The following is a 15395-nucleotide window of genomic DNA, read 5'->3' as shown; positions in this document are numbered from 1 at the left end:
GAACGACGGAGAAATCTGGCAACTAGAAGTGTCGTAGAGTCTACTGCATAAAAGAGGGAATTTCTAGGAATTAAATGTTAGTATCAGGATACTAACACTTTTAAACTATTGTGTGGAAGAATTATAATGTTATATGATTTTACTTTCATAACTTTAATTAAGAATTAAAAATCAAAAGAATATATCATTGAGAAAATAAAACAGAGTTAATCAAAGTTTAAATGCAATCTTGAAAATTAATAAGACATATCTTATTACAATACGATATGGACTTTAAATAAGTGGAATACATACACAAACATATGAAGTATACAAATGGTCTTTACAGGCCCCTCTTTTCCGCTGGGCACTCTGGGTAAGTGCCAAGCGGCCCGCGATCGATAGAAGCCTAGTTCCTGCCACCGAACGATAAGTGACAGCGGTATGATCTACTCGTAGGATCCCTATAGCGACGTTTGTTTTGCTTGGAGTTGTTATTGCCTATTGTTAGCGACTATTTTCGGTGTAAAAATAAATACTGAATTATAATATAAAATGTCGAAAAGGTACCAAAATTAACATCATATTTTACTACTACTACTGGCTAAACTTCTGTAAGTACTCTGTAAAAAAATCTGTGTATTTTTACAACGTATTATGTTGGAAAAGAATTGCTTTATGTTCCAGTTTATAAAAGCAGTTTTTATGACAGATTTTTTTTTTAAAGTTAAAATCAAATTCTTTCCGCAGTTTTACCCAATCTCGAGTGAGAATACATTCAGTGATGCAAAATTACATATGCCTGCAGTAAAAAGGTTCTAACATTGTTAATTGACAAGTGACCTGTATATTTACATATTGAAAGTACATTCACTACGTAAGGCGTGAAGCGATTCTTTTCCAAAGTAACACGTAATAATTTTGAAATTGCTTGTAAGTATACAATTTTTGTATCATTTTGTAACCTTTACTGTAGTAAATGAGCAGTAATAAAAGTATATTTGCAACATAACCATAAAAATACTAAATGATCTTTGTATTATTACCAAACATACACGGAGAAACCCTTTGTTAAGTGTAAGTAAGCGACTTAGTAAAAATTGGTGCAGTCAGATTAGCAGACGAAAAAAAATAAACCCAACATTCGCCGCATCGCGTTGAAGGTTACGATGCGTATCCTTTACACGAGCATATGACGTAAATGCAGACTTATTTATTATGGGATGTTGAACTCTTTCGCACTATTATATTTATTTAAATTGCAACTGTACAGAACACACCATTATATATAGTTTATACATGATTATATACATGCAGGAATATTATATTACAAGCTGAAACAGAAAAATGTGATTCAAGTAAAGCTGGTGGGAATCGAACACGGGTTTCCAACATGGCAGCACGGCGATATTCCATTCGGCTAAACTAGATAATGAGATCCAGAAATTTATCGCCCTTATGAAGTAAATGCTAGCACTCAAATTGAGTTCCATTAAATTATTCATTAATTTTTACAGTGATGGTATTTTTAAAATTCTAAGCACTATATCTTAACGTAATCAAATATCCTAAAATCGAGGTTTAAAACTAATTTTTCTCTTTGTAGAAAATTTGTTTCTTAATTTAACTTTTCGAATTACCCTTATTTATTGTAATAAGGATCTTTGCCTCAAAACAAACTGAGTGATAGATAAATTTAAGGAATTTCAGTACAGACAATAGCAATTCCTCTTACCAACTTAGTCTTTTATGTTATTTCAGGTACTTATTACTTCTACTCTTGTTATATAATTTAATTACCCGATAATAAGCGTTGAATACAGAAAAAATAATATTTTCAGATTTCAGCGTGAAACTGAAGATAATTCTATTATTTTGAATGCACGATTTTTCCGTCTGCCTAAAATCTCATGATAAGAATAGGATATCTCAGAAACTAATTGATTTCTATTTCCATAGCGGCCGAAGCATAGGTTCCTATTCCCCAAAAGAGAGTGTGTTTTCATTATATTTAATTCCTTGTAATTATACCGACAGAAAACCTCACAGAGATGTCTTCTATTCCCCAAAAGTGTTCATATTTTGAGATAATTTAATTCCGTCTAATAAGTTTACAAAATATGTGTAATAAATTGTTTTAATTCCTTCATGTAGAATATAAAATAAATGTTTTTGTTAAATTTTACTAAGTCGATTGAGGAATAGCATTTTCACTTCTTCTATTCCCGGTGGGGGATTTTTAGATGGAGGGAAAATCGCGTATTCTTAGAAATACAGATTCTTAATTTTTCTGAATTGAACGCTTATTACCGACTATGTCTCTAATAATTTATCCTATCTAGGATTTTACTACAACAATACTAAGACTTCGTATTATAAATAGGGAAATTTCATATAAAAATAGCATAGCTTACGATTATTGTATTAAAATGTACGAATTATCCCTTGGTCCCTCGATTGTAACCTAATTGAGTAATTTTTCCAGTGCAAATTTTCTCAGAGTACTTATGTAAAAATACAAAGAATTGTATTTTCACAAAGTGCTTCTTTTGCAGTGTAGCAATCAAACAATAAATCTTCTGAGTTGTATCGATCACAAATTGCGGGAATTTCTGAATCTTCATGTTCTACGCCAATTTCTAGCAATTTTGGAAAAAAGATTGAATCCGAAAGAAACTGTCCCTATGACGAAAGTGCAACAACTTCGGTGACTTCACCAACAACGATATCTGTGTTAGTTGAACAACAACAGTTTTCCAACCCAGAACACATAAAACACGTCCCCGCCGATTATTTTCATGAAAACTTTACAGAAAAAATCGCCAAATTTTGATTCGTAAGGGATCTGTATATTTTCAAAATAAAGTTTCTGATTTTTCCGAGGCATCCAGAACCTACAAAGATGTTAATAAATCAGTAAATAGGTATTTCAACAAAGCATTATTTATTCGCAAATTAAAGAACAATTAAAGCGTCGAAAGAAAATGGTTGTTGTACTCGCCTTCCTAAAACTCTGTATTTCGTTTTTCATGCTGCTTATTTAACCCTTCTGATGTAAATCTATCCTCTCCGAGAGGATGTAATGATTGGAAGCACATTAATCACATAATTTTAACGCATAAAAATAGCCCAGCACATAGGAAATCTATGATGTCTTATCTGGCACGAAGTAAAGCGGTTGGTAGAGTAGATATCGAATTATTATCTCAACATCAAAAAGAAGTGGATTACTGGAGAAATCTACTTAAACGGATTGTAGCTGTTGTAAACTTTTTGGCATCGAGAGGGCTTCTGTTTCGCGGTGACAATGAAATCCTAGGATCTCCCAGCAATAGAAATTATTTGGGATGTTTGGAATTATTGAGTGAATTTGATCCATGTCTTGCAGATCACTTAAAAAAATTTGGGAATCCTAGAAAAGGTAACATTTCTTATTTATCAGCGCATATCTGTAATTTGTTTATTGGCGTAACGAGAAAACAGGTCGTAAAAAAACTATAAATAAAGTCTAATTAGCAAAATATTTTTCCATTAGCGTTGACAGTACGCCCGATTTGTCTTATGTTAACCAGCTAACTTTTATAATTCGATACGTAAAAGACTGCGATCCTGTTGAAAGGTTTCTGAAATTTATACCTATTAAAAAGCATAAATATGAGTATTTAGCGGAAAACATCTTGAATTTGTTAGAGAATCATGGTATTCCCATAAAAGATTGCAGAGGACAAAGCTACGACAATGCTTCAAATATGTCGGGGAAGTATACTGGTCTACATGCAAGAATCAAGGAGAAATGTGAATTTGCCACCTTTATACAATGTGCCGGAAATTCACTACACTTGGAAGGTGTCCGTGCTGCTCGGTGTGTATCAGAGAGAACACAGTTTTTTGAAATGGTTCAGAAAGTGTACAAAATTTTTTCGGGCTCTACCCACCGCTGGAATATATTGACAGAACACTTAGTTTTAAAAAAAGTTGCTTAAAGTCTTTTACAAACCAGACGATCAGCCCGAGCTGATGCAGTAAGCGCCTTGCATAAAGGTCATAAACAAATTATAGAAGGTTTGATGTCCATCGCAAAATATGCAGAACAGGCACGAGAAACTAGAGAAAAATCCAGAAAAATAGGAAAGCTAGAATTTATTATAATAATGGAAGTTTGGAACTCTATATTGGAAAGAATAGACAAAATAAGTAATTATCTTCAAACAGAAATAATAACACTGGAAGTTGCAACTAATTTGTTTACTTCACTTGATGATTTTATTCTTAACCTCAGGGATAAATTTGATTACTTCAAATTGTCCGCCAAAGAAAGAAAACCGGAATCTCACTACAAGGACCTATCTCTAAGAACAAAACGCAGAAGCTCACGCCAGAGTTTTTTTATGGCTCTGCGCCGTCAGTCCAACTGAATGGAAGAGAAAAATTCAAAGAAGCAACCTTTCGTCCCATAATTGATACCCTGAGCGTTCACCTAAAACAGCGGTTAAGTTCGTATAAGAACATTAGTAAACGTTTTAGTTAATTTTTTCGCTTGAAAACTCTTGAGTTCCGATGAGTTGAGACAAAGTGGCAAAGAATTTGCTGAAATCTATTATGAAGACATTAACGAGCACGAGTTGGAAATGCAATGTCTGCATTTAACAGAATAATTGAAAATTGTTTATAGTGAATATGAGGGAACTAATAGTATATTGAAAATATATCATCTATTGAAAGAAAACAAAATTGAAGACACATTTTCAAATGTAGAAATCGCATTGAGAATCTTTTTAAGCATGATGTTAACTAACTGCAGTGGGGAACGCTCCACCAAATTGAAAAGAATAAAAAACCAATTAAAAAATACAATGCTTCAAGAGAGAGTAATCAGTTTGTCGCTGATTTCCATAGAATGAGATATGCTCAAAGACATGGATTTTGAAGAAGTGATTAATGATTTTGCCCATCTCAAATCTGGAAGGGTACCTCTTCAATCAACATAGATTTTCAAGCACTAACTTTTGAATGCTAAAAGAGTCACTTTTGTGAATTATATTATCTATTTATTTAATGTGGCTGTAAAACAATAAAAATAAATCTAGAACCTTTTTTATCTACTTTCTTTGTCTATTCTAACAAAATGTTGCTCTGTCGAAGTCATTGATTATATATTTATATTTTTATAGTGGCCACCGTATAGGTTCCTATTCCCCATAAGAGAACATATTTCCAATATATTTAATTCCTTGTAATTGTACCGACAGATAACCTCACAGAGATATCCTCTATTCCCCAAAAGTGTTTAATTTTTGAGGTTATTTAATTTCTTCTAATAAGTTCACAAAATATGTGCAATAAATTGTTTCAATTTCTTCATGTGGGATATAAGTTTTAAAAATTTAATTTTAATCAATGTAAATCCGTCTTTTTAGAGTTAAAATTATTTTAATTCACGCACTTAAATAAATTTCTTTCATGCATTTTTTCAGACGTTTAAATAAATTATTAAAATACAAATAAATATAAATCCGAATATTTTTCGAATTTATAAGCTATAAAAAGATTTAATAATGAAAAATTAGTTAAATAAATGCTTTCGTTAAATTTTACGAAGTCGACTAAGAGGAGTAGGATTTGCACTTTTTCTGTGAAGTTGAAAGCTAGCCTAGCCGCTGATTAAAAATACAGTTGCAAGACATACACAGGGCACGTCAATTTTGTGTGCATTTTTCTCCATTTCGCAACGTATTTAGCAAAATTTAGGGTCACCATCATCAAGACATGGCCCTTTGAAAACCTGGTATATCTCGAGAATTCTTCTATTATATCAGAATGGTGAATAAAAAAATAAATTTGCAAACGATTCTAACCGTTCAAATGCTGTCGTCTACTACCCGCTGATTTCTATCTATCGCAAAATTTATGTTTGTCGTGAAAATAGTCATTTCCTCAACAAATTTTGTGATTTTTCAATATTGTATTGATCCGAGGATTTGAAAAACCCCGGATATTCGACAAGTTTTCTTTATTTCGTTCGCAAATCCTGCGGGAAAAATTTATATTGAGTCAGGGCCGTTCCTATGAAAAAAAAACTCAAATTCGGATTTAACCAACACCCTAAGAGAAACTTTTTATGTACCTTCGTTTATTTTCAATGCGAAATCATACACGTTGATTTAAAAACTTACAAGGATCCAACTATGGCGGACCGAAGGAATCTAATAGAGCCTCTACAAAGTACCCGTAAAGACCCCACTGGATACCCATTCGGTTCCTTTTTAAAAAACTACAAAAACCAGCAAGATCAACTTTTAAATTGTTGAAATTCGGATTCTACGTTAAAATTTCCATGAGTATATGGCGGACCGAAGGAACCGAAAACAGTTTCCACACAATGGAAACCCCAGACAACAACGCTGCGATGTAAGTGAGAGAGAATTTTATTTTGAAACTTCACGTTGTTTTAAAAAAATTTTTTTAAACGAACCGAATGGGGACCCAATGGAGTATTTACGGGTACTTTGTAGAGGCTGCCTTCGGTCCGCCAGGGTAACTCACGGAGTAATCGCAATATTTTTTCTTGCACCGTTAAAAATTTTAAAAAATAAAATACCTGTAATTTACATGAGCCAAAGACGACTTCAAGTGCATCTTCTTTTAGTAACAGTTAATAAACGTTCCATCGGTAACTTTAGGAATTTTGTCTGGATGCTAGCGCGACGCAGTGGAAACCTCAGACAACAACGCTGTGATGCAAGTGAGCGCAGTCAAGTAGTGTTTGAATTTTATTTTCAAACTGCGCGCGTAACCGTAAGTGTACTCAGTGAAATCGCGGTAACATTTCAGCCACACCCACGTCTCACGACCGTGAGATAGGTGGTTATAGTCTGTAACGGAATCAAAACGACGATCCGGCAAAAGTTTCGTGCACCCTGAGAACACGGAGTGATCCAAGGACTATCGCCTTCTGTATTTTTCCCACAAGTGTTTTAGCATATTGTTGACACGCAGGGATGCTTTTCAGGCTATTCTCCTTGGCTATTATGTTTTCGTCAGCTGGTACCGAAAATCCGATAACGAACATGGTTCGCTCCTCAAAGTTAAGAAGAACCATGTCTGGCCTCGAGTGTGCAACAGAAACAATTGTCGAGAATATAAACTTCCAGTATATGCGGCACTTCCCATTCTCGACAATTAACTCGATTTCCCTAGGAGCATTTAGAGGAGTGATATTAAGGTTAATGCCGTAAGAGTGACAGAGATGGTAATAAAGCACTCTTAGTGCCACATTGTGCCTTTGGATGTAGGACGTTCCCGCATGAGTTGGACAACTAGAAAGTATGTGAGCTAAATCCTCAAGGTGTGCATGGTACGCCCTGCAGCTATCATCGGGAATGTATAGGCTCAGAATGTGGCGATGGTATGTTAAGGTGGAAATGAAACCGTCTTGTCATGCCAAAATGAAACCCTCCGTACCAGACTTCAATCCGGGCGATTTAAGGAAAGCAAACATTAGCTCATTTTTGCTGTTGTGCTTTCTTAATCCGGGCTTTCCGGAGTGAGTACTCGAGATTCAAGACTCAATATTCCGCGACCACCCTGATGGCGTGCAATGTACAGTCGCAGAACAGAAGACTTAAGATGCATGCTTTTGTTCATGTGCATAAACTTTCTTGTCCCGATATAAAGGGATCTGAGCTCGTTCTTCGTCCATGAAGCTACTTTAAATGAATAGAATACTACCGGAACGACAAGCATGTTCGTTGCAGATACATTGTTCCTCGCCGACAGTTCGGAAGACCAAATTTGTCGGAAGAGACGTTTGTATCTGCTTCGGAGAGTATCCTTTATAGATGTCACATCCTGAATGCGGCTCTGTGGCACGCCCAGGTATGTATAAGTCTCTACAGCGCAAAGGTGTCGTATGGCGCTTCTATCAACGAGCTCAGGATCTTCAGGGATGCTATTAAGTTTTCCTCGCTTCAAATAAGCCTGGCGCATTTGTCTAACCCAAATTCCATTCCAATTTCCGTAGTATATCGTTCAACAATCCCTAGAGCTAGATGTAGTTGCTCTTTGTTTTTAGCATAGATCTTAAGATCGTCCATGTAAAATACATGAGTCATCTTGTACTTTCGATCTGCAGGTTTGCCGCACAAGTACCTGTCGGAATGGCGAGGTGCTAGAGATAGTGGCAATAATGTAAGGCAAAAGAGGAGTGGGCTCATGTTGTCGCCCTGAAAGACACCTCTCTGAAAGGTGACCTTGTTAGTTGTCACATGATTTCTTCCAGATAAGATAGTAAATATGGTTTTCCAAAGCGGCCTCAATCTCTCTATGCACCTAACGGTTTGCGGATGAACCTTTAAGCTTTCCAAAAGACAGATGATAAGTCTATGGGAGGTTGAATCAAAAGCTTTCCGATAATCAATCCAGGCCATGGGTAGGTTATCCCGCTACGCCTTTCTTTGAGTCTCGTTCTACATACATTTCTTGCCACACAGATTCAATTGCCCGAACAATCCTATCATTTAGGATAGCTATGAATATCTTACACAGCGTGTTCAGACAAGTGATTGGGCTGTAATTCTTCGGGTCAGCTAAATTGCCTATTTTCGGCAGGAGTATTGCGCGCCCTTCCACCAACCACTTTGGAATCGGCTCTTCCGGCTTTAAATATGAGGTGAAAATACGGGCCAAATGTTGATGGGTTGAAGGAAACTTCTTCCACCAGAAGGTTTTGATACAATCTGGTCCCGGTGCGGAATAGTTCTTGAAGCTATTTATACCTTCTGAGTCTTCGTCCATTCTGTGCTGCACTTCGTAGACTTTTCTCCAAAATACTTCGACCTCTTCTGGTTTGGGCGGGTGGTCGACAGTAACTTGAGGGGCTTGAAAGAGTCGAAATGGGTCAGAGAGAAACGGTTGATTTTCTCTGACCCACCTCTCCCTCCGCTTTAGACTTCTCTTAGCGTCAGGTAGTGTCCGTATTCTCTCAACAATATGCTGCCTGATGGTCAGCAGCTTTAACTTGTTAAGTGTGTGATAACGGGTCCGGAGTTCTCGCACGAGCTTTCGAACCTTGGTGGTAAATTCCTGCCAGATGTGATGTAGTCAATCACACACTGAATGCGGGACGCGTACTGTCTTTCCCAACCTATCTTTATGGCAAGTTGATGCATTCGTCTTTTGGTTTTATGATCAACTGTTGATTTTGTTTTACGGTTTGCATCGGCCAAAGCTCTCGCTGCATTATACACACAATAATTGATAGCCGACAGGTCGGCTTCTTTCGAAAAATGTCCACCAAGCTCGTCCTCCATTTCAGCCAAATCTTTAGTCTTGAGAGAAACCTTGGTGTTGATGTTTCTCCGAGTCATAAAGCATCGCTCTTCCTCTATTGGATGCCTGCCCGCGGTTGGTCTTAGTGTCGCCTCTGTTTCTCTGTTGCCGGCTAGTTCTATCTGTGGTAGAGTAAGCGTTCCTCTCAGATATCCCCTTTTTCGGAGTAGTTCGGCTTGGTTTCGCAGACGTTGCCGCGAAAATTGCGATAGCTCCGGGCGTTTCTCGTACCACAGAGCATGCAGCCGTGCCATGTAACCCCGTTCAGGGGTCATACTCGCATCGTAGCACTCTAGCAAGTCGTGCTTTATTCGCTCCGTCCACCTAAAGGTCCCAAGATTCCGCCGATCCATCGCGTTGAATCCATTTTCATTGGCTCCCTCAGCTCTACAGTGGTCGGCATTGTTGGCCGACCCATTGTTGTCATTGTTGTTCCCACAAGAAGCTAGGGTAAGGAGTTCGTCCATCCTTGTAGAGCCCCGCATGCAAGGATAAGGGTGCGTACTCTGAGAGGTCGCCCGGTATCCCAAAGTCACCGTTCTAGACACCTCACCCAGGTTCCATTCAGCTTTCGGCACGGTTGTCACACCTCCGCTTGGGAGTTAATTCCTTCGGGACTACCCCCGGACAATTGTCCGCGACTGCCTATTTATTTTTGTAACTATATTCAGCAGAAACCCTTGCACAGGGACCCTCTATTCGCAACCCGAGGACGCGTTCGGTGGCTTTGTCATAGACCCTTCGGTTTGATTCTAGAGGAATGAAAGGTTAACCGATATTTGGTTAAAGTTGAACCTAGAAAGTTAATTTTTGTTGCAGAGAATCTTTCATCGGAAATCGATGTAAAGTTTATCATCCGTTTTTTCTGTGGCAGTCGGTTAAACTTTCTTTTGTTTTTCCATGGTCACACATGTGTTTTAAAAAATCGAAGTTGTCTAAATAAAACTTTATCCCTCTTAAAAATTTCCTGCAACAAATTTTATCCTTACTTTACTCTGTGGCAAATTCACCTGCGAATTCGACGAAAAGTGATGACATAGATGTTGACTTTGCATCTCTAAGGGAAACTCTTGATAATACATTGAACAGATTAGCAGAGCAAACAGACAGTCTAGGGCAGGCAGTGGATTAAGGGTTTTTAGAAAGGGAAACATCCAGTAATAAAACGAGTTATAGAACCATATAAAAGAAACACTATAGAACTCTTACATCTATAAGAATCTATGTGGAATTACTAGCCGTCGCTAAGGTGTTATTCTTCTGGGTCTGCGTGGTTTTATATGTCATTACGAATAGCCAATGAGGTGGTTTCTATACGGAAATCGGAAAAATAGAAGGGGAACGTGGTGAACAGGAAAAAGGGTAAAGGGAACGGGGAAATGTAGATAGGAGAAAGGGGATATGATGGAAAGGGAAAGCGAAAACAGTAAAGAGGAATCGGGAGAAGGAAAGGGGAAAGGGTTAAAAGGGGAAAGGAAAACGATGAAGGGGGTTGCGAAAAGGGAAAGAAAACTGCAACCCCCTTTTCCTTTCCCTTTTCACCCTTTCCGGTTTCTTATTTTCTTCTTTCTTTTTCCTTTTCACTATTCCCTTTTTCTGTTTCCCTCTCCCCCTTTTCACCCTTTCCGGTTTCTTATTTTCTTCTTTCTTTTTCCTTTTCACTATTCCCTTTTTCTGTTTCCCTCTCCCCCTTTTCCTCCCCGTTTTAACCTTTCCCTTTTCAACTTACTTCAATTTACATCATATAATATTAACACTTCTGCTAGGCGTCCCAGTTCCCAGTGGGCACCGGAACATCCTAAAGACGTCCTTACGACGTCTTTAAATGTCCCGGGACATTCTTGGACATTGGCGTCTAAGTGTCACGGCTTGTGACTGTTATATATACGTAATATTGACTTATTTGTAATAATTATCAATTATCAATATCAATTATAGAAAATACTCAGAACCTATAAATTATCGTTACCATAAAAGTATTCTTTGAATATATTCTCTGAGGAACACTTATAGATTAATAAAGGGATATCCGAAACACCCTTTCATACAAACAATAGATACATGATCCACTTAATATTATATATTTAAAGACTGAGTTATTTGTGAATTTATCTTTATTATCTTTTATTATTAATAACCATGATCAATTATTGTTAATTATTATTGTCATAAACATTTAATATTTATATTCTGAATCATATTATACATTCTATGTCAAATTCTAAGAAATACCAAGTAATGCCAATGTGAATCACGTGAATGCGCGGTCATTGACGTCATAACCAATTAGAAGGAAGCAAGTCCCATGAAGGAACACGCGAGGCCTATCTACTATGGCCGAATTGATGAAAAGACAATAAACATCATAATGATATGTGGTCTTCGATTACCCCTCAACAGAATACATGGCAAAGACCGGCGCGTGGCTTCCCATCTACGCAATATTCCAACATCTGTATCATCATGCCTTAAATCAATGTCAGGAAATGGTCCACCAAGAGATTATTTGACCTCCCCGGATCAGATTTCTGCCTATATATAGCAACGTCTTGAAAAGTTAAGACAAGTTTATTTCTACCATCGAACCGCTGCCCAACAACTCTCCGGAATTTTATAAAAAGCTTATTTCTACCATCGAACCGCTGCCCAAAAACTCTCCGGACGTTTATAAAAAGTTTATTTCTACCATCGAACCGCTGCCCAACAACTCTGCGGAAGTTTATAAAAAGTTTATTTCTACCATCGAACCGCTGCCCAACAACTCTCCGGAAGTTTATAAAAAGTTTATTTCTACCATCGAACCGCTGCCCAACAACTCTCCGGAATTTTATAAAAAGCTTATTTCTACCATCGAACCGCTGCCTAAAAACTCTCCGGACGTTTATAAAAAGTTTATTTCTACCATCGAACCGCTGCCCAACAACTCTGCGGAAGTTTATAAAAAGTTTATTTCTACCATCGAACCGCTGCCCAACAACTCTCCGAAAGTTTATAAACAGTTTATTTATATTGTCGAATCTCTCCCCAAGAACTCTCGGGAACTTTTTTAACAAAGTTTAGGATCAGTGAAACGAGTGAAACCAGTGAAATATCATTTACCTGATCACAATAACTTAGCATAGCGGGAATAAAATCAAAATCTTTGGTAAGTTTTAGAAAATATTATTGCTATCCTTTATTTCTTTTTTCAATATTATCTAAAAACTCGTCACTAAAGTCTTTTCCATTTTTAAAGAGTGGACACTAAAACGAGGTTTCTCACATTATTCTGGCAGTTCGATGCTGCATATGTCGAACCAAATAAAAACTGACTCACAGATATTACACATGTAACTTAATTTTAATAAATAATAATTGTATATCTTAAACCGTTCTAAATCAATAATTCGATTATCTCAACCTTTCGTTTTGCTTGTTCCTCAATCCATGGTTTCTAATTTCAAACAAAATTATAACAAAAAAAGGAGGAAATAGCGTAAGTTTAGCTATAATTATTTTATAGCAAGGTAAGTGGATCTCATCTGAGATATAACATACCTCTATATAAAATTATAAAATATAATTTCAAACTGATTTCTAAATTTATTTTCAAATTAAAATTAAATCAAGAAAAACAAAATCCTCAAGAATTATTAGATCAAGAAATACAAAATAATGAAGAATTATTAGATCAAGAAATACGAAATCCTAAAGAATTATCAAATCAAGAAATACGAAATAATGAAGAATTATTAAATCAAAAAATACGAAATACTGAAGAATTATTAAATCAAGAAATTCGAAATAATAGAGAATTACTAAATAAAAAAAATATAAGATCCTGAAGAATTATTAAATGAAGAAATACGAAATCATTAAGAATTATCAAATCAAGAAATACGAAATCCTGAAAAATTATTAAACGAAGAAATACGAAATTGAGATAAAATATTAAACCAAAAAGAAATAAAGATCGAAATGAGTGAAAGTAAAATAAATCCTACTAACGTTAAACCAACCATAAGTGGAAGCACAATTTCAAGTTTTACAAACACTAATTGTGAAAAAGAAATCAATCCTACAACAGGAATATTCAAAAATCTATGTTTTAAGACAAATAAGAAAAAATTAAAGCAATTGCCAATGAAGAGAAATTATGATCCTGTCTATAAGCATCTACTTAACAATTTCAAAATATGCATTCAAAATCTAGATGTACAACTATTGGAGAAAATGATTTCAATAATTACAGATGTTAGAAATAAATTTAGTACTAGTGAAGAATGAAATGAAATAATTAAATCAAATCAACAAGAAGAATCAAATTGGAATGCTATGTTAAAAAGAGGTAAATCAAGTAAACAAAATCCAGAAATATACGAAAATTAGGAAGAAGAAAATAAATACATTGCAGAAAATCTCCAGGAAGTAGAATCAAAAGAACAATGAATAAATACATATTTAGAGATTAAAAAGCGAGGTAGACCACGTAAGGCTCTGTTCAACTCACATAAGACAATTCCTGCTTTTAAAAATGAAGATAGAGGAAGCCTAACAAATGAAGAAAATTTTCAATCAGAGTATATAGAATAGGCTGGGGCGAAAACCAACATGGTGCGTCCAGGAAACGCCTGGGTGCGGAAAAGTGTCCCAGTCCGATCCGAAACTCAGCGCACTTTGAAATTTTGAAATCGGATATCTTCAGCCTGTTCTTTGAGGGTGAAATCTCGAAATTTCACTAAAAAGCACTAAAATTTAAGATTTTGCAAAAATGGGCTTAAAATCGATACCGATGCCTTCCAAGGGTGACTTTACGATGAAAAGTCATCAGAGGGTACTTAGAGGTTCTTACCGAATTGCCAAAGTCACCTCATGCCAATCCTCATGGAGGGGGAATGGCTCAAAATTGCGTATTTTGGAGTAAAACGCTTAAATACTTGCGCAGCTCCTAGCTCACTGAGTTCTACTGCTTCAAGTGACCCAGAGGCCACCACGGGGAGGTGGCTGCACATCGGGCTCCACCCACACCCTACCCAACCAAACAACCATATGTAGAACGTGCTTATTTAAGTCTCAGAGTCATTAATTACACCCACAAAGTCTTTCTTAGTGTCAAATAAGTTGACAGTCTTTCGAGAAAGAAGTGTGGCGCGTATCTGTCGGTCCCGTGCCTTGGAACCGATGCCTTGTCTGGACACCTCTGTTACCAATCTAACAGTCTTTTCCACCGCTACTGTGTGACAAGGGAAACATGTAAAGTCCCTGTCTGGTACCAAGCCATCGGCCATAGATAGCTTAGCGGTAAGTTCATCCTCTGTTATAGGAATTAAAACTGGAGGTACGGTAAGTGAAACATCTGTCTGTTCCCAATCAATCATTTCAGTGTAATCATTAGCTCTAAAATTAATTTTTGGCACAATATTGTATCTAAAAGTTGTCTGTTGCTTATGTTTTTCTTCCAGGATTTTTGTGAGTGCGTCTTGACGAACGGTAAGCCTAGGGTCGGTTACCATTCCAAGAAGTATATTTTCTGGCATGGCAGAGAAGCAGTTTGTCTGAATGGATGTGTTTACCACATTTCGGTACTTCAGAGGAAGAAACCTTGACAATTTGATTGCTTGGAAGAGGTGCCGACTCACATCAGCGATAGACTTACCCCGTCTGATGTGGAAACACTGAGGTACGTATACTGTGAGTAAGTATTCAACTAATACTTACAGTTTGTTTGTGGGTCTTTTTGTTGATATGTTTAATCTCAGAATTCTATTTGCATTTGTTAGCCAGCGAGCTATGTTGATCTATCACTCAGGTACTTTTTGAGAAATATCCGGGCAGATCATACCTGCTCGATTGGCAGCGAGGAGTACAGACGAGCCTAAATGTGCCGCAGCCCGTTGACTTATACCATATCTTTGAGCAACTACTGCTGCTTCAGATAAGTCAAGCCTGGCCTGCGATGATTTTCTCTGCACAAGTCTGCGTGGTATGTCGTGAAAATTGTCATGATCGGTAGAAGCATCAGCCTTTACCTTAATTTCAGGTTCTGACAGGTTCTGACAGGTTCTGACAGGTTCTGACAAGTCTCGACAACGCTCGACCAGAGGGAGGGG

Source organism: Belonocnema kinseyi, chromosome 3 (genome assembly GCF_010883055.1).
Source record: "Belonocnema kinseyi isolate 2016_QV_RU_SX_M_011 chromosome 3, B_treatae_v1, whole genome shotgun sequence".
Lineage (NCBI taxonomy): Eukaryota > Metazoa > Arthropoda > Insecta > Hymenoptera > Cynipidae > Belonocnema > Belonocnema kinseyi.
The sequence above is the reverse complement of the archived record's forward strand: the minus strand, read 5'-3'. Positions refer to the sequence as shown.